Source organism: Lactuca virosa, chromosome 4 (assembly GCF_052849685.1).
Source record: "Lactuca virosa cultivar CGN04683 chromosome 4, Lactuca_virosa_CGN04683_v6, whole genome shotgun sequence".
NCBI lineage: Eukaryota > Viridiplantae > Streptophyta > Magnoliopsida > Asterales > Asteraceae > Lactuca > Lactuca virosa.
Window position 1 is genome coordinate 9,974,109 of NC_136429.1, and position 26,684 is coordinate 10,000,792.

Sequence of the window (26,684 nt, forward strand, 5' to 3'; positions counted from 1 at the left end):
ATATAAACTAATACAAATCTTGAAATTTTGATAATTATCTTTTGATTGGATGGGTATAATCATTAACATACCAACAAAATCAAATTTTATGAACTAAAACATTTTGTGGTAATGACCTTAATCCAAAACTGGCCAAAAAAATCTCGAAAAACTGCTGTCTGATCATCCAACTCGTCGAGCCCAACTATGGACTCGTCGAGTTCAAGGCAAAATTCATCCTACTCGTCGAGTACGTGCTGTCAGAACAGTTTTCCAGCTTTAAAAAAATTAGCCATGCATCAAATATAATAGAAAACAATCCTAGGCTTTGATACCACTGTTGGGTTTTGTATACTACAACATCCTATGGTGCACATACAACCCCAATTGCTTTGGATCTATGTTTTCTCTAATTATACATGCAATATTATTTCCAAAGCATGAAGCCTACAACTAGCATACAATTGACATAAACAACATAGAATTGAGTTATAGAATTACCTCTTTGTTGTAGCTTGTAGTTTTGGCCTTTAAGAACTTAGCAACTCAAATGTGATGCCTCAAATGGTTCACAAACACCATCAACAAATGGAGGACTTTTGAGAGAGAATATGGAGCACTAAATTCGGCTATGCTTCTCCATGAATGCATGTTCAACAAATTTTAGGCCAAAGTGGTGTCATATATATAGTGTAGGAATCCAAGAGTCATAGGTAAACCCTAATCCATACACTTGGGTTATGATCCATATTTCATGTGGGCTAATTCTTCATGGATACTTACATAAACTTAGCCCATCATGGATCAATAGCCCAAACAATATATATATATATATATATATATATATATATATATATATATATATATATATATATATATATATATATATATATATATCACTGATTTACATAATCAGTCCCCGTTAATTTAATTAGTCTTTTTTTATCACTAAATTAATTCCAAATTAATTATTGATCAATACTAATTAAATAACAAGATTTCATATTAATATATTAGAACTTATAATATATTAATAAATCATAAATAACTTCTTCTCAAAAGTCCATCCTATCAAATTGTTCTGGTGAAGACAACCCAAATGGACCATGCTACTCTCAGGTCAAGTATATACCGATTATAGTTATAGGCTTAGACACCTAATCCAACACATATTGCCTAGGGCTAACCCCCGGGTCTTCCTATCATACATAATAGCATACTGTGTGCTAGGAGCCACCCCCTGTTCTTTCATACATAGTGCCTAGGGCTGACCCCCGGGTCTTCCTATCATACATAATAACATATTGTGTGCCAGGAGCCACCCACTGGTCTTTCCTACATAGTGCCTAAGGCTAACCCCTGGGTCTTCCTGCCATACATAAACTAAATGGTACGACATTGTGGCCGTAGACCCATACAAACAGTGAGGAGACTCACCTTGCACTGCTGAAGCCCCGCTGATACTCTTCCGGCTGCTATCTGGCAATTCTCCGAACTGCTACTCCTTTGGCTCCCCGAGCTATCAATATCAAAATGACACTTAGTCCGAATCAATAATCCTCCTTAGGGTAAAATGACCATTTTACCCCTAGTCCAACTTGGTCCGTATCTAAGGCCCAAAACCATAATATAAAAGGCCCAACACTAGGTAGGCTTCCCAAGCCCACTAGTGACCCACTAATGGCCCAATTTGCTAAATTGGACCCAATCCCTCTAATGAGCCTTACGCTATGCCCAAACATATTCTTTGCCCAAATCATCTGACTTCTAGTGGCCCACTAAGGCCTAGAGACCCAAAGTATGGCCCAATCTGAGGCCTAAAACACGCCAATCCCATATTTGTTGAGTACGCGGGGCGTACTCCTCTGTACGCTAAGCGTACTTACTGAATGGTGTGTACGATGCGCGTACCTACATGTACGCCCATCGTACTTCTCTGTTAAGTTAATTTTCCCATTAAGTGCTTAATACTCTAATCCAGAAGATAAAATCATAGATCCTAGTCTTTTTCAACGTCTTAATCCATAAAGTCGATTACTTGGTGGCTTGCAACCCACCAAATGAGCCCAAACTTGAAATGTGACAACAAACTTCCATGGAAATGGCTAGATCTCATGCATGAACCTATTAAGACATTCAAGATGGCAACTTTCTGCCTTAGGGACTCATTTAGCACAGAGAGTGGCAACTCTAAGCCTAGGAGTCAGATTTGAACCTTAAAGCTCTATTCTTGGGACCAAAAAGACTCCAAAACATACAACACTAGATCTAAGCATACTTGAGGAAAGTTCAAAGCTTTTACCTCAAGGTGATTTAAAATGGAACCACAATCTCGGATCTACTGCTTCTCCTTTGATCCATCACCTTGCTATGCTCTTCACTTGCTTGGAAAATGGCTTCACAACACCAAAATGCTCTCTAATGGCCTCCAAAGCTCCAAGGACACTCAAGGGTGGTTTAGGGTTTCGTGGTGGCTGTCTAAGGATAAGAGGGAGGCTGATATCTAGGGTATTATGTTCTTTAAATAGTGACATACCCTAAAAATTAGGGTTTAGGGACTCTGAGCGTATGTTGGGTGTACTTCTCGTACGCTGGGCGTACGCCTCTCCGCACCCGCGTCCATACGGCCTTATACGTTGGGTGTACCTTCACGCCTACCACCTTGCATGCATGGTACTTACTTGCCAAACATTTCCATTAGAGACCAATATTGTCAATAACTTCAAAGTGCTATAACTTCTTCGTTCTTATTCCGTTTCCGACGAACTTTATATCCACGAAAAGGTGACGAGAAACCTTACGCTGCTAGCAACTCCTCATTGCCTACAACTTCACGATCAAGAACCCAAAATCTGTCTCTACTCGTCGAGTTATCCCCTTGGACTCGACGAGTAGCCCTCTTAATTAGGGTTTTTCTTTCCTTTCTTGGTCTTCTGGATTCCGAGTGTTACAGCATGACCATACACATCCTTGATTTTACGACTGACTGGGTCTTGGGAGAATCTGGTTTTAAATAATGTTTGAAAACAATGGTTTTGTAACACTTCTATTAATAAATGGGTTGTTTTGAAAAGTTTAAATTTGTTGAAATTTTGGGATGTCACAAGTTGGTGTTAGAGCCTTGTTTTGAGTGAACTGGAGGAACACTTGTGTGAATCCAGTCTCAAACTAAGGAAAAAGATTTTAAAAATGATTTTCAACGTGTTTTCAAAATAATCAAAGAGCATGTGATGTGTACGATCAACCGGAGCCAGTAAGTAGACCCTAAATTACCACACGGTGTTTGAACTTGTGATATGTTAGAACAACATGCTAGTGATAGGCTAGGGATCTTCAAGAATTGCATGATAGAATTGTCTGACTATAAGATGCCTGATAGCCTAGGGTTCTTACTTATGTGAAATTGACATCATTACTGTAGTTACTTAGTGTATACATCATAGTTATACATAACTAAGATTCTATAGCCTGAGAATGTTTGGTTTGGCCTTATTTCTTGTTCTTGTTTGATGAAGGGCTGAGGTTAGGATCAAATATTTTATTGTCTATAGCTTCCAATGTTATGTATGATTAGCATATACGAGTGTTGCAGGGTTGGTGGAAGTTTCATAAGTGGGTGCAACGCATAGCGGGTTAGGGCGAGGAATGATTAGCCACTCTTGAGAGAGTGAGGGCAGGTCAAAGGTGTATTCGAGATGCTGGGTGATGGAGATCGAGAATTTCGTATGAGGATTTGCCTGATTTTGTTGTGTCTTAGTGTCAGTCGACTCTACTTCTCGAATGATGCTTGCTTTATGCTTTGTGGGACTCTGTCACACCCCGAAACCGATGTCGGAAACGTTCCGGGGCGGAGGACGTCATGTGTAGCATCACAACCAATGAATAATAGCAATCATAACAACTCAACCATTACAGTGAATAAAAATGTTTACATCAATTTGAAACTTTTTCTGAAACTTTGTTTGAATTACATTCAATAGCTTTGTATAGTATAAACTTAAAACTCTTATTTCTCCAGTTCCTCGAAAATCCAGCAAGTACCTGTCTACTGATTTCCTGAGAATACAAGCAGTTTGAAAGAGTATCAGCATAAAGCTGGTGAGTTCATAAGCGGTGGTTTGTAGTGAAAATCGTTGATGAGTTCGGAAAATATTTGTATAGTTCCAAGAAAATCCGATATTTTCTTTAGTGAGAAAGTAGTGTTTTCAATTCCATATAAAACCATGAATGTTTGTCACTGAAAACTGTAGTGATATGCGAAATTATTACTTCATGTGACTAGCTAATGCTAATCATGATGTAATAGTATTTCGTGCGTGAAACCATTGTATGCTCGTTTCTGTTTGAAAACCCTGAAAGTTCTCCAGTTGTAGTGTGTATTAGTTCTATTTAATGTAAATAAAACTGTTGAAGAGTGTTAAGTTGTAAACTAAAGGTGATTTATACATATTGTGAGTCGTATAACCATGCTTGATATGACTAGAGACCTTTCCAACGTTCTTCAGGCGTCGAGTTAAATGACATTTGTACATCTCAGGCGTGCCCGCCTAACTGTAGCTAGCAGTCCAAATGTGGGATTGTCAGTCCCGAATAGATCTATTCACAAATCTCACGCTCTCCCTCCAGGAGACTCTGGTTATACTATGATAGGATTTATCCCTGTACACCTAAGGGTACAGTAGTGAAGTAGCGCCTCACAGTATCGTACAATCTAGTTTACATGTAGTGTAGTAGCGTTCTACCGTAGTGAAAATCCGTATGTATACCGTATATAGTGATAATTACAGTTATGAATACCATGATAAAGTAGTGATGTAAACTGTAAACAGTTTCTGTCTTAGTGCATATGTTTAGTAGTGAAAGTTTCTATACTTGATATATTTTAGAAAAATCCCAAACTATACCGATTATAGTTTGCATGAGTTTTTGAAAAAATTTATGTTTAGCTTGTATTCCCCCCTGAAAACATTAAAAATATGGAAAATGTAGGGGTATGAACTCACAGTTGTTGTGTGAAAACGTTGACTGAAATGAAGATCCTCGAGTTGTTGCACGTGACACTAAACGGAATCCTATTATCAAATCAATACATATATGTATCTAAATTAGCGATTTCGTTAGATAACGTGTTAGAGGAACACTTGTATTTGGTTGAGGAATGTTACCGGGACTTGATCGAATCGATGAAAGTGGGTTTTCAGCCAATTGCACCACTTAAAATGTGTTTACGGCCATGAACAAGAGTTTACGGTTTCTGAAGGCTTGGTGAGTTTACGGCCGTAAACTCAAGAACAGGGTTTACGGTTTCTGAATGCGTGGACCGTAAACTCAAGAACAGGGTTTACGGTCTTTGAAGGTGGACCGTAAAGTCAAGAACAATGGTGCTGTTTTCGGGGAGATAAGTGCTCCAGACGTTCCGAAGTGACTCCAAACGGTGTTTCTCGATGTTTTCCGAAGTTTGAAGGTGTTTTTAGGTGTTTACGGTCAAGGTTCTTAGAGAGAGAAGGAGAGAATTTTTGGCCAGAAGTGTTTAAATGAAGGTGGAGGTCTCGTATTTATAGGGGTTTTGTGGTCGGTGGTGGGGTCCACTCTTTACTGGCCGTAAACGGGTTTACGGCCGTAAACGGGTTTACGGTCGTAACCTCACTTAGACCGGAAATGTTTGGTTTTTCGAGATATTCGGGTTCCCGCGCGATTTTCGGTTCCGACTCGTAAATAATTTAATTATATATAACTAGATTATTTTCTAAACGAAGAAGTTTGACGGAAAAGTTAATGAATTCGAATTTTTTTATTAACGGAAACGGTCGAAGTTTCGGGTTGTCACATCATCCCCCCGTTAGAGGGAATTTCGTCCCGAAATTCGAACATAGAATACAAATCATGGATTAGGAAAGAGATGCGGATATTTCTGTTTCATCTGATCTTCGCGCTCCCAAGTGAATTCAGGTCCCCGCTTGGCATTCCAGCGAACCTTCACTATCGGGATGCGACTTTGTTTCGTTCGTTTGATCTCTCTGTCCATGATTTCGACCGGTTCTTCCACGAAGTTGAGGTTCTCATTGATTTCAATCTCATCGAGAGGAATCACAAGTGTCTCATCGGACATACACTTCTTTAGGTTCGATACATGGAAAACAGGGTGGATGTTGCTGAGCTCTCGCGGTAATTGGAGTTTGTATGCTACGGGACCGATCCTAGCAAGGATCTCAAATGGTCCAATGTACCTTGGGTTTAGCTTTCCACGCTTCCCAAAGCGTATCATGCCTTTCCAGGGTGAGACCTTCAGAAGGACGCGGTCACCAACCTAGAACTCCAACTGTTTTCGTCTCTTATAGGCGTAGCTCTTTTGTCTATCTCGTGAGGCTTTCAGTCGTTCTCGGATTTATACAATCTTCTCAGTTGTCTCTCGGATGATCTCAGGACCAGTGAGAGTACTGTCGGGGACTTGACCCCTGGCTAGCTGCGTGTCACCCACCTCAGCCCAGCACAAAGGGGATCTGCACTTACGGCCATAGAGGGTTTCAAACGGCGCAACCTTGATGCTGGTATGGTAGCTGTTGTTGTAGGAAAATTCAACCAAAGGAAGATCAGTGTCCCATGATGCGCCGAAATCGATGACGCAGGCTCTCAACATGTCTTCCAATGTCTGAATTGTTCTCTCACTCTGTCCATCAGTCTGTGGATAATAAGCTGTGCTCATATCCAACTTAGTTCCAAGAGCCTTCTGTAGTGACTGCCAGAACCTCGATGTAAACCTGCTATCTCGATCAGAGATAATGGATGCAGGTACACCATGAAGGCGAACTATTTCTTGAAGGTAGATCTGTGTGAGTCTCTCCATCTTGAAGCTTTCTTTGATTGGCAGGAAGTGGGCGGACTTCGTTAACCGATCGACAATTACCCAGATGGCATCGTGCCCACTCGGAGATCTGGGTAACTTGGTGATAAAATCCATGGTTATCCTTTCCCACTTCCACTCAGGTATTTCCGGCTGTTAAAGTAGACCTGAGGGCTTCTGATATTCGACCTTCACCTTGGCGCAAGTCAGGCACTTGCCCACGAAGGTAGCAATCTCTGCTTTCATGTTTGGCCACCAATAGAGCTGTTTGAGATCCAAGTACATCTTATCCGACCCTGGGTGAACGGAGTATTTCGTCCTGTGAGCTTCGTTCATTACAACCTCTCTGTAACCACCGAACTTTGGGGTCCAAATCCGGTCCATGAAATAATAGACTCCATCTCCCTTGATTTCTAGGTTCTTTTCCATTCCTCTCAAGGCTTCACCCGGCATGTTCTCTGGTTTTAAGGCTTCCAGCTGAGCCTCCTTGATTTGTGCGGATAAATGGGAATGGATGGTCATTGTTAGTGTCTTCACCTTACGCCCCAAATACTCCTTTCGACTGAGGGCATCTGCTACCACATTGGCCTTGCCGGGATGATAGCGAATTTCGCACTCGTAGTCACTGAGTAGCTCGACCCATCGTCGCTGTCTCATGTTTAACTCCTTCTGATCAAAGATCTGCTGCAAGCTCTTATGGTCGGTGAAGATAGTGCACTTGGTTCCATAAAGATAGTGTCTCCAGATCTTTAACGCAAAGACCACTGCTCCCAACTCCAAATCATGAGTTGTGAAATTGACCTTGTGTGTTTTCAACTGCCTCGAGGCATAGGCGATGACCTTTCCTCTCTGCATAAGCACACACCCTAGGCCATGATTGGATGCATCACAATAGACTACGAAGTCTTCCGTCCCTTCGGGCAGGGACAAGATAGGTACGCTGCACAGGGCCCACTTCAATGTTTGAAATGCAGTGTCTTGCTTGGCTTCCCAACTGAAGGTTACACCCTTCTGTGTCAGGGTAGTTAAAGGCTTAGCGATTCTGGAGAAGTTCTGGATGAACCTGCGATGATAGCCCGCGAGACACAAGAATTGTCGAATTTCTGTGGGTGTCTTTGGTGCAGACCAATTCTCAATCGCTTTGATCTTGGAAGGGTCCACGTGTATTCCTTCCTTGCTAATCACGTGTCCTAGGAAATTTACCTTCCTGATCCAGAATTCGCACTTCTAGAATTTCGCGTATAGTTTTTCTGCCCTTAATGTTTCCAACACCTGGCTTAAGTGCTGTTTATGGTCATTCTCACTCCGCGAATAGACAAGTATATCGTCGATGAAAACAATCACAAACTTGTCTAAGAAAGGGCGGCACACCCGATTCATCAGGTCCATGAATACTGCCGGTGCGTTGGTTAGACCAAAGGGCATTACTACAAACTCGTAGTGTCCATAGCGAGTTCGGAATGCTGTTTTGGGTACATCATTCTCATGAACTCGGAACTGATGGTACCCTGATCTTAGATCTATCTTTGAGAAATAACTGGCTCCCTGAAGTTGGGCGAAGAGATCTTCGATTCTGGGTAAGGGATATCGGTTCTTGATGGTAAGCTTATTCAGCTCTCGGTAGTCAATGCACATCCGAAAGGATCCATCTTTCTTTTTCACGAATAAGATCGGAGCTCCCCATGGTGAGGAACTCGGCCTTATGAATCCTTTGCTGATCAGCTCATTGAGCTGACTGGATAATTCTTGCATTTCCGCTGGCGCTAAACGGTAAGGAGATTTAGCTACAGGAGTAGCTCCGGGGATCAAGTCGATACGAAACTCGACTTGGCGCTCGGGAGGGGTTCCTGGGAGATCTTCGGGGAAAACGTCAGGAAAGTTACAGACTTCGGGGATGCTCTCGAGGTCTCTAACTTTTTGCGTTTTGTCGACAACATGAGCTAGGAATGCATGGCACTCCTTCCGCAGATACTTCTGAGCTTTGATGCACGAAATGATACGGAGGTTCGAGCTAGACTTATCTCCGTAAATCATGAGGGTTTCGCCAGAGGGAAGATTGAGACAGATAGCCTTCTCGAAGCAAAGAATATCAGCATGATTGGAGCTTAACCAGTCCATGCCGATAATGACGTCGAAACTCTTGATGGACACAGGCATAAGGTCGATGGGAAACGAATCATTGTCTAGAGTAAGAGTACAGCATATGAATATGTCGTTAGTGCTCTCCTTCTTTCCGTTAGCCATCTCGACGGTAAATGTTTCGGTTAGAGGTTGGGATTTATATTTGATTAGATGTTTGAATGTATGACTAACAAAACTCCTCTCCGCACCAGAATCGAAGAGAATGCATGCATAAGAGTTGTCAAGGAGGAACGTACCCGTAACAACGGTAGGATCATCAACTGCTTCCTCCTGGCCCATCACCAGAACTCTCCCTGTATTGCCACCAGCTGTTGCCTTGGGGCAGTTTCTCCTGAAGTGCCCAGCCTCTCCACATCCGTAACAAGTTTGACCAGCGCCCGCTCCCGGAGCCTGGTTGGTTGGTTGGGTTGGCACCTTGCAGTATCGAGCTGTGTGTCCTTTCTTTCCATAGCTGTTGCAACTCAACTCACGGCAGGGTCCGTGATGATGGAAGTTACACTTATTGCACAGGGGTAGTTTTCCAGCATAACCACCGGTAGGAGATTGGGTGGTTGGAACAGCAGTGGGAGCAGCAGCAGGAGCAGTAACAACATGAACTGCCACTGTTTGTTGTTTCTTGGAGGGCTCCTGCGAAGACTGACCCTTTCGTTTGTTACCAAACTTCTTCTTCTTCCCACCGCTTTCCTTTTGTGGCTCGGAGACAGCGGCCACCTCATCCAGATCGATTCCATGATCGATCAGAGTCTGTGCCAGATCCTTGGCGCTTTCAAAAGTAATCGGTCTAGCAGCCAAGACATTTCCTTTTGTTGGTTGTGTCAGTCCCCAGATGTACCTTTCGATTTTCTTGCTTTATGGGGTGACCATTCCCGGACAGAGGAGAGCTAGTTTGCAGAATCTAACGGTGTAGGCAGCGATGTCGGAACCCTTCATCTTCAAGTTCCAGAGTTCGTGCTCCAACTTTTACACTTCGCCCCTAGGGCAGTACTCCACGAGCATGAGCTCCTTCAGTCTTTCCCAACCCATGACATTAGCCACTGGCAGGGTTAGATTTTTGACTCGACCATTCCACCAGGTCAAGGCTCTGTCGGTGAAGGTGCAGGCGGCGAACTTCACCTTGTTTGCTTCAGAACAGACGCAAATTTCGAAGATGGATTCGATCTTCTCGAACCATCGAGTCAGGGCGATGACACCTCCATTTCCGTCGAAGGACTTGGGTTTTGCAGTCATGAAGTCCTTGTAGGAACATTCTTTTTGATGTCCCTGACTTCCACCTGGTCTCTGTGGGTCGGTTCCACCTCCAGCCCCACCAGCATTCACTTGTGCCATTGCTGCAGTCACGACGACGGTAACTGCTGCCTGGAACATGACAGGGTCGAACTGAGGAGGTGGTGGTGGTGGCGGAGTGTCGTCGTTCCTTCTGATGGGTCTTGGTCGAGGAGGCATCTTGTTCTAGAAAACAGTCAGGAAGAAGAGGACGGTAAGTCCTCGAGATATATATAAAACAAAATATATCTCATCCTGATAATAAAAGTTAACTACCGAGCGATAAGCACAGAAAGGTTACTAATGCAAGTAAGTTATCGCTTAAGGGAGAAGAGGTAGCAACACTTAGAGTGAATCTGTATACTGAGTTTAGCTCTAGCGAAAATACTCCTATAGTATTTTATGTGAGATGATGTTTGGTAAGCTTTAGGCCTGCTGTAACACCACAGTCACTCCCAAGCACATGTTGGTCATGTCTCGACTGAATATAGTTGATCAGGCTATATTCACCCTAGACATGATTACATAACTGCCCAGGTTTAACCGCAGCGTTCCAGCATCCAAATACTTTTGTTCTGTTCTACTAGCGACACGAATTTTGTTATGTATGCATGCTCGTATACTTTTTATAAAAATACTTTATATTTTGAAAGTATACTTTTAGCGTAGAGCACTTAGGCCTCTTAGTGTTTATAGTTGTATACCACGTAAGGTTCGGTATACTAGTTCGCTATAAACAAGGGCTCTGATACCAATCTGTCACACCCCGAAACCGATGGCGGAAACGTTCCGGGGTGGAGGACGTAATGTGTAGCATCACAACCAATGAATAATAGCAATCATAGCAACTCAACCATTACAGTGAATAAAAATGTTTACATCAGTTTGAAACTTTGTCTGAAACTTTGTTTGAATTACATTCAATAGCTTTGTATAGTATAAACTTAAAACTCTTATTTCTCCAGTTCCTCGAAAATCCAGCAAGTACCTGTCTACTGATTTCCTGAGAATACAAGCAGTTCGAAAGAGTATCAGCATAAAGCTGGTGAGTTCATAAGCGGTGGTTTGTAGTGAAAATCGTTGATGAGTTCGGAAAATATTTGTATAGTTCCAAGAAAATCCGATATTTTCTTTAGTGAGAAAGTAGTGTTTTCAATTCTGTATAAAACCATGAATGTTTGTCACTGAAAACTGTAGTGATATGCGAAATTATTACTTCATGTGACTAACTAATGCTAATCATGATGTAATAGTATTTCGTGCGTGAAACCATTGTATGCTCGTTTCTGTTTGAAAACCCTGAAAGTTCTCCAGTTGTAGTGTGTATTAGTTCTATTTAATGTAAATAAAACTGTTGAAGAGTGTTAATTTGTAAACTAAAGGTGATTTATACATATTGTGAGTCGTATAACCATGCTTGATATGACTAGAGACCTTTCCAACGTTCTTCAGGCGTCGAGTTAAATGACATTTGTACATCTCAGGCGTGCCCGCCTAACTGTAGCTAGCAGTCCAAATGTGGGATTGTCAGTCCCGAATAGATCTATTCACAAATCTCACGCTCTCCCTCCAGGAGACTCTGGTTATACTATGATAGGATTTATCCCTGTACACCTAAGGGTACAGTAGTGAAGTAGCGCCTCACAGTATCGTACAATCTAGTTTACATGTAGTGTAGTAGCGTTCTACCGTAGTGAAAATTCGTATGTATACCGTATATAGTGATAATTACAGTTATGAATACCATGATAAAGTAGTGATGTAAACTGTAAACGGTTTCTGTCTTAGTGCATATGTTTAGTAGTGAAAGTTTCTATACTTGATATATTTTAGAAAAATCCCAAACTATACCGATTATAGTTTGCATGAGTTTTTGAAAACATTTATGTTTAGCTTGTATTCCCCCCTGAAAACATTAAAAATATGGAAAATGTAGGGGTATGAACTCACAGTTGTTGTGTGAAAACGTTGACTGAAATGAAGATCCTCGAGTTGTTGCACGTGACACTAAACGGAATCCTATTATCAAATCAATACATATATGTATCTAAATTAGCGATTTCGTTAGATAACGTGTTAGAGGAACACTTGTATTTGGTTGAGGAATGTTACCGGGACTTGATCGAATCGATGAAAGTGGGTTTTCAGCCAATTGCACCACTTAAAATGTGTTTACGGCCATGAACAAGAGTTTACGGTTTCTGAAGGCTTGGTGAGTTTACGGCCGTAAACTCAAGAACAGGGTTTACGGTTTCTGAATGCGTGGACCGTAAACTCAAGAACAGGGTTTACGGTCTTTGAAGGTGGACCGTAAAGTCAAGAACAATGGTGCTGTTTTCGGGGAGATAAGTGCTCCAGACGTTCCGAAGTGACTCCAAACGGTGTTTCTCGATGTTTCTCGAAGTTTGAAGGTGTTTTTAGGTGTTTACGGTCAAGGTTCTTAGAGAGAGAGAGAAGGAGAGAGTTTTTGGCCAGAAGTGTTCAAATGAAGGTGGAGGTCTCGTATTTATAGGGGTTTTGTGGTCGGTGGTGGGGTCCACTCTTTACTGGCCGTAAACGGGTTTACGGTCGTAACCTCACTTAGACCGGAAATGTTTGGTTTTTCGAGATATTCGGGTTCCCGCGCGATTTTTGGTTTTGACTCGTAAATAATTTAATTATATATAACTAGATTATTTTCTAAACCAAGAAGTTTGACGGAAAAGTTAATGAATTCGAATTTTTTTATTAACGGAAATCGCGTAACGGAAACGGTTGAAGTTTCGGGTTGTCACAGACTCACATTGATGTGAGCCGATGAATACACTAATTTACATTCTCTAAAGGTTAAATAACCTTAGAGTGAAGGATTCGGCCCTATTGCGCAACTCTCGTTTGAGTCTAACCGTTGTAGGGTTGGGTCCTTTAGTCGAAAGATTATTTATGTTTTGTTGCATGTAATTGTATTCATGAAGTGATCAACTGACATTGATTGGAGTTCTTCAGCAGTTGATGGCAGGGGAGTTGGGGAATCCTAGGATAGCCTAGGAAGTATTTTAGTGTGATTGTTTCGTTGTTGAGCGGGTATCGGGAGTATTATTATAAGTAGGTCTTGGAGGACCCAAGATGATCATTGAGGAAAGTATGGATTGGTGTGGTAGGTAGTATTGGGCCCATACTACTGGAAGCACATGATCCATACTCGAATCAAGGAAAGTTTTGGGGATTCTAAGGGCTGGTCGAGAGGGATAACATGGTTGATACCATGATTCGTGGCGGTAGCTCCGTACCTGTCGATCTTTTGGTTATGGTTGCTCAGGCATGAGGATGGGTCTGGTAATCGTTTTGGGCCCCAGTGGTGAAATTGGTTTGGGTTGATTGGTGTAGACCTAGATGAGCTTGTTGGTTTTGAGGTCACGAGGGTTTTGCTTGAGGCCGTACGTTCGAGTAGCATGACTTAAGAATGGAACGATCGTTATGATCGGTTTGGGGATTTCAGTTGGGAGTAGAATGGTTGATTGATGGTTTGGTATGTCGCTATCTATGAGCTTGTTGGTTTTGAGGTCACGAAGGAGTGAGCAGGCTTGTGACCTTCAAAGTTGGGATGTAAACCCAACTTGGGGTAAAAAAAACTCACTTCGTTTTGTTTGTTTTTTTCTCAATATTTAAGTTTATTTTTATCAAAAAAAAAGACACTAATTATACCAAAATTTTTAATTTTTTGTCCTCTATTAATTAACATCAACATCGATTAAAAAAATGAAAAAAAAAATCGATTAGTTCAGATTTATAGTGTGAGTCTGAACTGTAAATATTTCAATTTTAACATTCACACTATGAATGTGACTTAATATTATTCACATTGTGAATCTACTCAGATTCACACAGATCCACAATGTGAATCTGAGCAGATCCACAATGTGAATCTATAGGTTTTAACTTTTCAAAAAATAAAGAAATAGAGTAAGTTTTTTGAAAAAAAAAATGATTTTTTGTTTATCAATATAGATCTCTAGGGAAAGAAGACGAAAAATCATGAACAACTGTATATTCGGTTTTTTTTCAATAGAAAAACACGACCTAAAAAAATTAAACGAAAAAAAAGTGGTTTGTTATAATCTGATGCATGTCTGTCTATTGTAAAAGTCTACAACATTTCATTTTGCCGTTGATCGTTTTAAATTTCGACGCTCACGATTGGTTCATTGGTTCCTTGATTAATAATGATTCTTTGAACTTTTCAATATATATTTATATATATATATATATATATATATATATATATATATATATATATATATATATATATATATATATCATTATTATATATAAAAACCTTATTTTTCTCATGCCTCGTAACTCAATTTCTTCCGCTTAATTTGACGCCACGTAACCTGCCTTCTAAACGGCGCCATGGATATCAACATCGACTCTTAACAACTGACTTCCGTTGCGTCGTTTCGGCATTCTGCACATGTGATGTGATTAATGAAGAACAGATGGCGACCAAGGAATCGAACCGTCTTCCACCACCGCTTGTTAATCGTAAGTGTCGGTCTACAACTACAATGATCCTAATGAATTTTTTTCTCCCATCTATAAATATCGATCCTCACCCTGGACATCTTCATCTTTTCATCAATTTCTGAGATTAGGCGCTACAACCAGTAAATGGTTTTTTTTCTCTCATCCACAGCATCAATCCTCGCGGATAGTTTCAATTTTTTTTCTGAATTTCTGAAATTAGGGATTTGGGTCACTATATTCACACTCATGAGTGACAGCCAACCAGGACACGAACAAACCATTAGGGTTGGGAAGAAATTTTTGCCAAAATAGCATTATACTTTGATGACAGTCGCTAAAATAGCATCGTAACAGGATCAGAGAGCCAAGATGCATTTGATGGACTTTGAAGATTTATTGATTGTGAATCACAACTTTAGAGGTTAAAGATTTTGAGATTTTTAGAGATCTCACCATATCCGAGTTTCATATATGTATAGGAATATATAAACATTCACGAATTGGTTAATTAATTCTTTGATTAATAATGATTCTCCAAAATTTTCAAAGTTTCAAAGTTTCGAATATTATACCAAAATGTTCATATTTTCGTATTTCCAAATTTCCAAATTACAATGTTTCTTATTTTCTAATTTTGAAGTACTTGTTTCTCTTAAGATATATTAATATTTAATTTATTTTAATATTTTATTAATAATCTATGGTCCCCGATTAATCACCGCCAATACCGATTAATCCCTTAACACCAGTCGACCGTCGAGCTACCATCGAACGATTTTTACAACCTTGATATATATATATATATATATATATATATATATATATATATATATATATATATATATATATATATATATATATATATTAGTTTGAACTTTGAAGTCAAACAAGCTAAGAGTAAATGGCAAATGATCGTATAAACATATGTATGGGCAAAGCACGTGGTTACGGATACCATGGAACTATCTATTTTGGAATACATATACGAGCTTAATAAAATGACTCCTAGCCCTAAGTAAAGTGTTTATTTGCTGGAATTGTATTCTACCTGAAGCATAGGAGGACACTGAGCAAGCACATGGAGTGATTTTAATCAATGTTTAGGTAATAATGTATTTTTACCCCCAAACATATAATTATATTATTTTTTGATCGTTAGTCCCCGTATGTAAAATATAAGATAGTTTTTTTTTTTTTTTTTTTTTTTTTTTTTTTTTTTTTTTTTTAATTTAGCGTTTGATAAACCGGAAAAATACTTTATCATAGTTTATAAGTTAAGTTTGAGATAACGATAAACTAGTTATAAGTAAAAACTAGTTTTTCAAGAGGGAGGTATTCACGTCCTCTTCTCCTACCCATATAATTGGTCCTATGTTAGCGAAGTAAACTGCAGAAGCATGCAAGTCGCAAAACGATGGATTTAAAGATTTTTTAATCTTTAAGTTTGTATTTACTACATTTTTATAGATAGAGGCTAAATGCAAGACATAGCAATACAATTTTATGTATTTATCTACCTTCACTAGTTTATAACCCGTGGGAATCACGGTTACAAAATTAAAATTGGTATATAAATCAGAAAATTAAGAAATTTAAGTTGTTAAAATAAACATATATTATTAAAAAATAAGGAATTATAAAAGAAAAATTAACAAATGCTTATTAACAATAATAATAAAACATGTTATGGGAAATAATATTTTACAAACAATTTATAAATTTCTAAAAACTTCTTTATAAACAACATTATAAGTTTTATTTGTATCTGCCATCTTTATCTAAAGTTAACAATTTTAATCATTCTCTACTTTGAACTCTAGATATGGCAACATATAATTGACCATGTGTAAAAAACGGATCTTTCAAAAACAAATCAACCTTAGATAATGATTGTCTTTGGGTCTTGTCAATTGTCATTGTAAAACAAAAGGTATTGAAATCGTTCCAGGTGTTGTACACCGGTTATATGGAAGGTATTCAATACATATCAAAATTAGCTTATCATTACGGTATTTTAGATTTTTGAATGATAAATTATGTTGATTTGGTCAATGATTTTGATATATCTTTAATTTCTTTGCAATGTTGCTAATTTTCAGTAATTTCAGGGATTTGATATGAATAGACATGGTAAATAACAGGAAAATATGTTTATGAACTTATGAAGTTTTTTTTTTTCATACGACAAAAGAAAAATTCTTGTAATTAAAAAACTTATAAATTCGTAAAAAAATAAAAAAATAAAAAAAATTAAAAATTAAAAATTAAAGCATGAATATTTTAATGCATATGCGGGTTTAATATATCTCTCGTGACGTTGAAAAATCTCAAAATCTACTAACATTAATATTTCTTGACTTTCTTGAAAATATAAACATAATAAGTGTAACGAAATTGGGTAAATATCCTTTAATCGGGGGATAGGTGTGGTGGGTAATATTGACATATTTTGATATATTTTGTTGCCATATAAGAATTTATGAGTGTGTTGTAAAATGAAATTCAAATTGGAGAACCAAAACAATGACACATGGCGTGTTATTGATTTAATAGTTTGATACATGGCAAAATGAGATTAACCCTATTCATTATTAGATAGGGAGATTTCTTATTTTTACAACATTGCACTTTCTAAAAAATTCTTATTTATCTTCAAGTTTATATTTATCCGATTTTTAATACGTAATCTTTTAATTGTACTCAACAATGTCAAAAAAAAAAAAAAAAAATTCTTCACTACACCATTTGAGTGAATTGCAATCCGATAGTGTTATTCCATCTTTAAAAATATTTTAAAACCATGTTGATGCTCGGAGATGAATGCTCGTGGTTTTCATCATTCGGGCCCACCTAGACAAGATGTCATTCCGTGCGGCACCTCATAGCCACCTTAACGACTGTGTATGTAATAGGGTATACCATTCTAATTTCCACCCACTCAAAATGTTTTGCACTTTGCGCAACTTAAATAAGGAAACTTGTTCGAAGCTAATGCATTTCATATCATAAAGTGATACAGGTTGCAATATCGTCACATATATCAAAAATAAAGTGTTAATGTCATAAAAACCCTCAAGTTTTCAAGGTTTTATCGGTTTTGCCCAAAGTTGAATTTTATGTCCGTTTTTACCCTAACATTTTCGAAAAAATGTTCGGTTTTACCCTTTTACCGGTGATAACAGGTTTTCCAGGTTACCATTATATTAAATTCGCAAAAAAACCCTTAAGTTTACCATTTTTTTGCGTTTTTACCCTTAACTTTATAACTTTTTTTACATTTTTACCCTAAGTATTTTTTTTCATAATATACGTATTCATGCAGAAAAATCGTATTTATATACGAAAAAATGTTTAATTAAATATTGTATTTTTTTTAATGTTATATATATATATATATATATATATATATATATATTTGTTTGTGTGTGTGTGTGTTTTTGCAAGATTATATCATTTAAAAAGATAAATAATATTTGTAGAATTATGAATACGTGTTTTATAGATATAGTTTTTAGAAGTATAAATACATATTTTTACATTTTTATATATTAATATGTATCTATACTTCTAAAAATATATTTATACTTTAAAAAAATACATATATCAAAATACATATTTACACTTCTAAAAAGATAGGTATATACTTATATAAACATGTTTATGATTGAACAAGTTTTTTTTATTGATATGTATATTTTTAAATACATAAAAATACGTATTTGTAGTTCTAAAAACATATTAATTTGTTTTTTTTACATCTTAAATGGTTTATCCAAGAAAAAAACATACACACACACACACACATATATATATATATATATATATATATATATATATATATATATATATATATATATATATAACATTAAAAAATGTAAATACAATATTTAATTAAATTTTTTTCGTATATAAATATGATTTTTCTGCATGAATACGTATAATATGAAAAAAAAAATACATAGGGTAAAAGTGTAAAAAAAATTATAAACTTACGGGTAAAAAAGTAAAAAAACTGTAAACTTAAGGGTTTTTTGCGAAATTAACATGATGGTAACCTGTTATCACCGGTAAAAGGGTAAAACCGAACATTTTTTGGAAAATGTTAGGGTAAAAACGGACATAAAATTCAACTTTGGGCAAAACCGACAAAACCCTGAAAACTTGAGGGTTTTTATGACATTAGCCCAAAATGAAATCACAACATTGTAAGAATTGTCATTTGTATGAAATTGGAAAAGTAATAGGAAAACCCCTAAAAATTTACAAGTTTTTATTGGCTTTACCCGATATTTTTATGATTATGCTCGGAAGTTACGTCAAAATATTCAAATATTCCGAAAATATGGATTTTTTTTCCGATTACAACCTCACTAACATGGTTTTTTTTGTTCACATGGGGCCAACACCTCAATGTAAAAAAAGAAAGGAGATGGTGTGACTTGGTTTCGAACTTGAGACCTCTAAGAGGTAGGAACCACAACACTATTAGGCCGGACGGTATCCAGGGCCGGCCCAATAGGGTGGGCAAGTTGGGCGACATCGCTATGGCTTGGGCCCTAAAATTATTTCTGTTTGATATTATATATATGTACGTTTTGTTAATAATTTTATTAAGGTTTTGGTAGTTGAGTTGGATAGGAGTTATTGCCTCTAGGCGCTACCATTTTAAGAGTCCTAAGTTTCGAAACCTGTTATATGCGCTTTTTAAATTAATAAAAAATATTATGCATCTATTTTCTTTTGTTACATTATGCAAAATACTGGCAACCCTATTTTCTTTTGTTAATTTTTTTTTATCATAACCAAACGCTATAGTGAGTAGTATTTTGTTTTATGTATTATTGTTGTATTTGAATTATTTTATGTATTAGTTTTCTTATTTTTATGAATTGGAATTCAAATTACAAAAATAATCCCTATATTCTTTATTATTATTCAAAAATCATTATAGAAATTGTCGTATAACTCTTTGTTTTTGACAAAACACTCAGACCCTCATTTCCTTTAAAAGTTTGGTATCTTGCATCATATTTTAACATATAATGATGATTGGTTGTAGTTTTATTAACAAATATAATGGTAACCTACCGTTTAGGTTAATCATTCTTCATTTTTTTTTATAATTTTCATCAAAATATCTATTTTTGTTTTCTCCAAACACACATTGTTGTTTTTTTTTCAAACACCAAATCGACGGTTTTTCATAATGGTTCGTTTATTCGATTGTTCTTTTTTTTTTGACAATGTACTCGTATCCATAAACATTGTTGTATTATCATTTGGCGATTGGTAAATTTTGAAGGGCCACATTTTCTACTTTTGCCCCGGCCCTCAAATCGACTTGGACCGGCCCTGACGGTATCATAGCGGGAAAGGGGAGCGGGACTCTTCCCGCACGACGGAACACCGGACCGTCGGTGCGGGAACGGGAGAGGGAATCCTTTGCCGCGTTCTCTCTCCGTCGATTATTGGGGGAACTTTATTTTTTTTATTTTTTTTTTTGAAGTATCCGTTTTTTTACGGTAATGTTTTTTAGAAACGACTATATGCATTAAAATTCAATTTTTTTTACGTTTTAAAACATCTATAAATACTCAACTATTTACCTTCAATCAACATTCAAACAAACCCTCTACTCCCTCTATTTTCTTCAAAAAAAAATGAATCCCGACAATCAAACCCCAACCTCCGATCGAAGGAAAAAAAAACTCATGTTTCGAGTTTAAGCACCCCTACTCGAAACATTTTTGCTATCGATTCATCATCACAAGGAGTTTATCGTCCCCAACTCGATGCTCCCATTCAATCTCCACTACAATTTCAATACCAAAATGTTAGACAATATTACCCGGTTCAAGTTCCAAATGTTACTCCGCAAATGTATTCAAACTTTGTTGTTTTTCCCGATCAACATTCGCCAAATCAACCTCAAACCCAAACCCAACCCCAAACTCAAACACAAACCCAACAACAATGCCACTTTGTCGATGAGTTGGATGACTCGGAAGAAGAAGAGATGGTTCCCGAAACTCAACCCACACCACCCCCAAAACGACGTAAAGGGAAAAAACAAGCGCGCGAGGGTGTCGCACAACCGGGAAGACAAAAGCCGACAACATGGCTTCCACAAGAAGAGCTAGTTTTGGTAAAAGCTTGGGTTTATATTTCTGAGGATTCGATTCATGGAAATGCACAACCGGGAGAGCATTTTTGGTTTCGCATTTTAGAACGGTTTCGGGAGGAGCTAGAAAAAGGTGACGACTACCGTACGAAACACCAACTGAATTCGAAGTTTTGAGAAATAGCAAACGGGGTTTCAAAAATAAATGGGTTGTACAACAACCTAAAAACTCAACGAAAAAGCGGCCAAGGAGACGAATAAATACTTCACGAAGCTTTGCAATTTTACCTTGAAGAAGTCGGAAAACCATTCAAGTGGCACAATTGTTGGAAATTATTGGTTAGATCTCCTAGGTGGAAAAAATACAAGCAATATTTTATTTTTGGAGTCCAACAATCAAAGCGAACGAAAACGGGCTCTAGTGGTTACACAACTTCCTCCGATGCTCGGGTTGGTCTAGATTTAAATCAGGAGGACGAACTCGAGCTAGAAGAAATTGTCCGATCGATGGGTAGGGACAAAGCAAAAAGGAAGGGAAAATGGACTTCTTCTGGTGCATCGGATTTCAACATGGACCTTGACGAAATGCGGAAAATAGCAGCGTCGTTCGATCGATACAATCTTAATTTCTCCGAACGTTTGGCGTTCGACAAAGAAAAAAAAGAAGCAAGGAAGAAAGAGCGGTCGGAGAGACAAGAAATGGAGGATATGAAGTTCTTGATGGAAAACACCGACCATCTCTCGGGACCGGCTCTCGAGCTCGTGATGAAGAAGCGGGAAAAAATTATGAAAAAATATTTTCCATAAGTCGTTGTTGGTTTGTTTGATTTTTTGTTTGTGTTTTATTTTTTTTAATTTTCTACTTTTTTAAATTTTAGGTTTATTGTAATTTTTATTTTAATTAATGAAATGCATTTTCTTTTTAATTAAATTTTTTGGTTATTTTTCATTTAAAATTTATAAATCATAAAAATCAATTAATTTTATTTAAAAAAAATAGTGAGGGAAGCTTCCCACCCATTCTTTGGGTTTTAGGGGAGGAAAAGAAAGTGAGGGAAATGATGGTGTGACCATAAAAAGTGAGGGAAACTCCCCACTCATACCCCACTCATACCCTCCGGTCTTACGTGTACTATGTTTAAAACCTCTAACATCACCACTATAGCCTTTTCTTGATCTTCCTCTCTCCTTTGTATGTACACCATCTCACCCTCACTTACGAGCCTCTTTTTGGCAAGTGAAACACCACATTCTTTGTACCTTCGGGACTTGAAACAAAACTTGACCCAACATAGACTATTCTTCCTTGTAAACATGTCAATTTACCATATGAAAGAAACACACTCTATGCTGTCAAATAGCCAAGACCATTGCAGCTTTCTTCCACCAAATTTCTTTGCACATTTGACCTAGTGGCTTCGTTCTTCAAAGCCCATTTCTTGATCAATCGCATCTTTTCAAAACTTTACCAACACCTACTCGCCTCTATTGCGGCCCTTTGATTAATCCAAGAAAATCGATGCCCAATAACGAACCAAAACACCCATTTATTGATCGAAAAACCCACGTGAAAATCAAATGGACCTCTTTGAGAACTTTTATCGAACATTTAGCATGTGTAACATGAAACTGTACCTCTAACACAAAATCTTTGTAAAGAGAACCCAAAAATGAATTATACGCTCAAACCAAAGACAACTTAATGACCAAAACTCGAATTAAATTTGACTATGATGATTTACATTCCATTTTTTTTTTCTTCAGAGAACATACCTAACTTTTTGTGATTCATTTAAATTCTGAAAACCTTGATGCCTCTAAGCTTGACCAAAAAACCCTCTGTGAAATAACAATTGATCATCACCAAACTGTAGTTTTACTCCTTTGATCAACCCTTGAAAATTCGCATCCAAGAATCAAATTTAAAAATCCCTCTTCGATCAAAAAAAAAAACCTCCCTTGCAGCTCTGATACCATTTTGTTGTGCAACAGTGGAAGCCCAAAACAAATAATTAAGAAGATATCAACAAAGAATGACCAAAAAAATATCAATCAAATCTTGTTCTTGAATGTATATACGCATTACAGAGAAAAGAGAGAACAGAATGGAAAAACTATACTGTGCGACTATTGACTTTCGCATATTTCAGCAATGACCCCTGGACTAAACGAATTAAACCCTCACTTAGTTTTATGCCATCTTTACCAAACATCAACCATTGGATTTTATAGGAACATAAAAATATTATAAAAAATGAGTACCAGTCATCCTAAGAGCTTGCTTATTGAGATTTTTTTATAGTTAAGTAGTAGGCTAGCTACCGGCCTTGCCATCCTAAAAGTTGAGTGTTACATGTCGGGTGGCCAATATACAACATGGCACTAGAAACAATATTAATCAAACACTTTATCTTAATTCTATACAAAACATTACAATCAATTCCATTTTAAGTTTATGCGATCTCTTAGTCGACACTGAAGTCGCTATAGCTTTATCCTAGAAATCTTAAGTAGCTTGGTGGCTTTATCACGATCTTAAACATGTAAACCGGTATATTATTTACAATACATTTGATTGTTTTTTTATAATAAGATATATATATATATATATATATATATATATATATATATATATATATATATATATATATATATATATATATATATATTCTAATTTATGATTGTATTCATATCTATGTGTCTCATACTCCTTGAAATCTCTCATGATAAGGTCATGGGGTCATGGTAAATTGTTTGTAGCTCATAGTTGTCTCCATATGGTTCACGTCAAGGGAATGATGACATGAGTAGCAACTTCAAGGAAGCTTCCTAAACCAAGAATTGATAAAGCCCCACCAATGATCGTTTGCTTTTGCAAATTCTAGTGAGTGTGAGAGAGAGAGAGAGAGAGAGAGAGAGAGAGAGAGAGAGAGAGAGAGAGAGAGAGAGAGAGAGAGAGAGAGAGAGAGAGAGAGAGAGAGAGAGAGAGAGAGAGAGAGAGAGAGAGGTTTTCCGTACAATATCAAGCACATATATACACTTACTTTTTCCAACATAAATCCATGGTATTGGTATCCCAATATTAATTCAAATTCTTTCATTCTTCCATATCAAGCAATATGCCTTTACACTGTCTGGTAGTCGCAAAGGTGAAACTGGTAGGGCTTTCAAAGTGTCACGCGTTTACTGCTACTCCAATTCTGGCCACCTTAATGTGGCCATTCTTGTTCAAACTACTACTGAATTTGAGACCAATAAAGGACATTGTTGAATCCATGGCACAAGACTCCGGTCTTTTTGTCTTTCAGTTGGGCCAGATAGTCATGTCTCAGGCCACCAGTCGAATGAGATGGCAACGAATCCTCCGTTTGGCTCAAGAAAGGATGTCTATGGCTCAACAATCCTACGACGATACCTTACATACACTTTCCATGGTTGCGCTCTAATGGTATTGAATGCTTCATATGAACATCCTCTTTCACACACATATATATACATAGATATTGTGCTTCATATACGTACATATAATATATCACAAAACATTCATATATTGCTTCGGAACAAATATGTAGTGGTATATGTATAACTTGTTTCTTATCAAATTATAGGGATTTTGCAGAGGATCGAGTTGTGGATAACAGCTACAAGGAGTGTGCGAATTGCTATCGATATCGTTTCTTGACCTTAACATATCTTTAAAACTTTGATATCATTATATTCTTGCAGCCTTACTTAGTTAAAGTTTCATTTTAATGGAATTGCCTGTGGCGTATATGATATTACTCTGAGCCAGCCTCTGAGGTACTCATACCTATATGACTTATCATTTATTAAAATGATTTTGATTTATTTAGATATTAGAATATGATGCATGTTTTGGTAAAATAGGCGTAGACAATCAAGCTAGAGGTGATTGTAGTGGGATGAAATGTTTTTTTTTTACAGGAATAGTAAATCGGGCAGTCATGTCGTGTTTTAGCCGACATGACACGATACGACACGGCATTATGTTATGTATAAGACAAAAATGACACGGCATCATTAACACAACCATTACACGACATGATGTCATGCTTTGCTTACTAACACGAAAACAATTCAATTAATACAAGATAAAAGCGACCAACATTAAAATATAAAATAAAACTGGTGCAATAGCTACAGCACAATCCGTAGCTATTCTGTAGTGATTCTGTAGCTAATCCGTAGCTATAATTTAGCCACGGGCCATTATGCTACAGACATTTTTCCGTAGCAATTATGTAGCTATCCTCTTATAGCTACGGATTGTGCTGTAGCTATTGTACCAGTTTTCTAGTAGTGAAAAGACAGTAAACATGCAAAATACAATAAACACGACAAAAAAATGATATATCGTGTCGAATTTTGAACACGGCACAACTTCGTGTTTTTTACAGTTAAAACAAACACAAAATCAATATTTAGTTTCGTCACAATTCATTATGTCATATATTATTTCTCGTGCTGTATCATGGATTCTCACACCTATTCTTTCACAAGTATTAATGATAATAATGAAAATAAGAAAAACGACATATAAAGGGTAAATTTGTTCTTTTACAAGTAACTGGCAACAAAGTTGACAGTGTTAATGAAAATGATTTTTTTGAAAAAAAAATGAAAAAATAAACCATAAATATGTTCGATGTAATGAAAATGAAAGTTGGACCAAACATAAAATTTCCACAATACCAAAGGGACTTTTTCTATAATTCTGGCTACTAAGTATGAAGATGACTTCGCATTTAAAGCATGTATTAAAGATAAACTAGTATTTTTCGCGTCATGCGTTGCGGCGGCGCAAACATGTTTTGTAAATTAAATTTTTACGATTATACTGATAAAAGGTAGGTAACGTTGCATTCGTTAGTAAATAAATACACAAGGCCGATATCATTGAGAAAACTGTCAATAGTGGGTAAATATGAAATTTTAGAAAGTCAAAGGGATAAAAAAGAACGAAAACGAAGAAAAACATTTACAGTGAAATGTAAAGAAAGTCGAGTATATAAGACGACCAAGATTTAGTGATCCGTTGTTGACTTATTCCAAGAGAGCTCGGATTGAATCGATGTTGCTATCCGAGCTCTGTTATTGAATTGCTCATTCAATGAGCATTCTCAATTGTTAAATGTGAATTTGGAGCATTCCCATAGAGCATTTGGAACACTTAGATCTCAATGGAGCACTTGAGGTTCATGGCGCAAGTGATAAAGGAACGGATCATCTGAGATTGCTTTAGATCATCAAACAAAGGAACGGGTCAAGTAACAAAGGAACAAATCTTCCAAAAGGGGGTTTGGAGCAACTTGGAGTGGTTTGGAGCAACTAGGAGCAACTTAGAGCACTTGGAGCACTTGGAGCAACATGGAGCAACATGGAACATCATGTTGCGCCATGTAGAAGGAAGTTGTGTCATCCTTGGGGATGTTGCGCTAAATGATAACATGATGTGCCATCATATCTGAAGTTGCGCCAAGGTGCTGTTAAGCAAAGGATAGGTTGAACCAAGTGAAGATGTTGAGTCAAGGAGATCTTGAGCCATGAATATGATGTTGCTCTATCAAGAAGGGAAGTTGCACCATGGAGGAGATGTTGCGCCATCATGGACCATCTTGGTACATGATGCGTCATCTTGATTCCTTTGTTGTACCAAGTTGATCCACGTATGCTTAGATGATGATCATGCTTAAGAAATACACCATGTTGTGCCACCATGATGGATGTTGGGCCATTAGTGATCACGATGCTCCACCTGTGCATCATGTTGCTCCACTATGGTCAAGGTGGTCCATCATGTGTTGTTGATGC

The 26,684-nt window shown here is 37.4% G+C and overlaps 1 long non-coding RNA gene across 1 annotated transcript; it reads left to right on the forward strand.

The window, feature by feature from the left end:
• The first annotated feature begins 23,800 nt into the window (after window positions 1–23,800).
• On the forward strand, window positions 23,801–24,715 carry LOC145169304 (uncharacterized). The gene is made up of 2 exons (XR_013742420.1): window positions 23,801–24,300; window positions 24,461–24,715. It is a non-coding gene; the product is annotated as an uncharacterized LOC145169304 (long non-coding RNA).
• The last annotated feature ends 1,969 nt before the right edge of the window (window positions 24,716–26,684 follow it).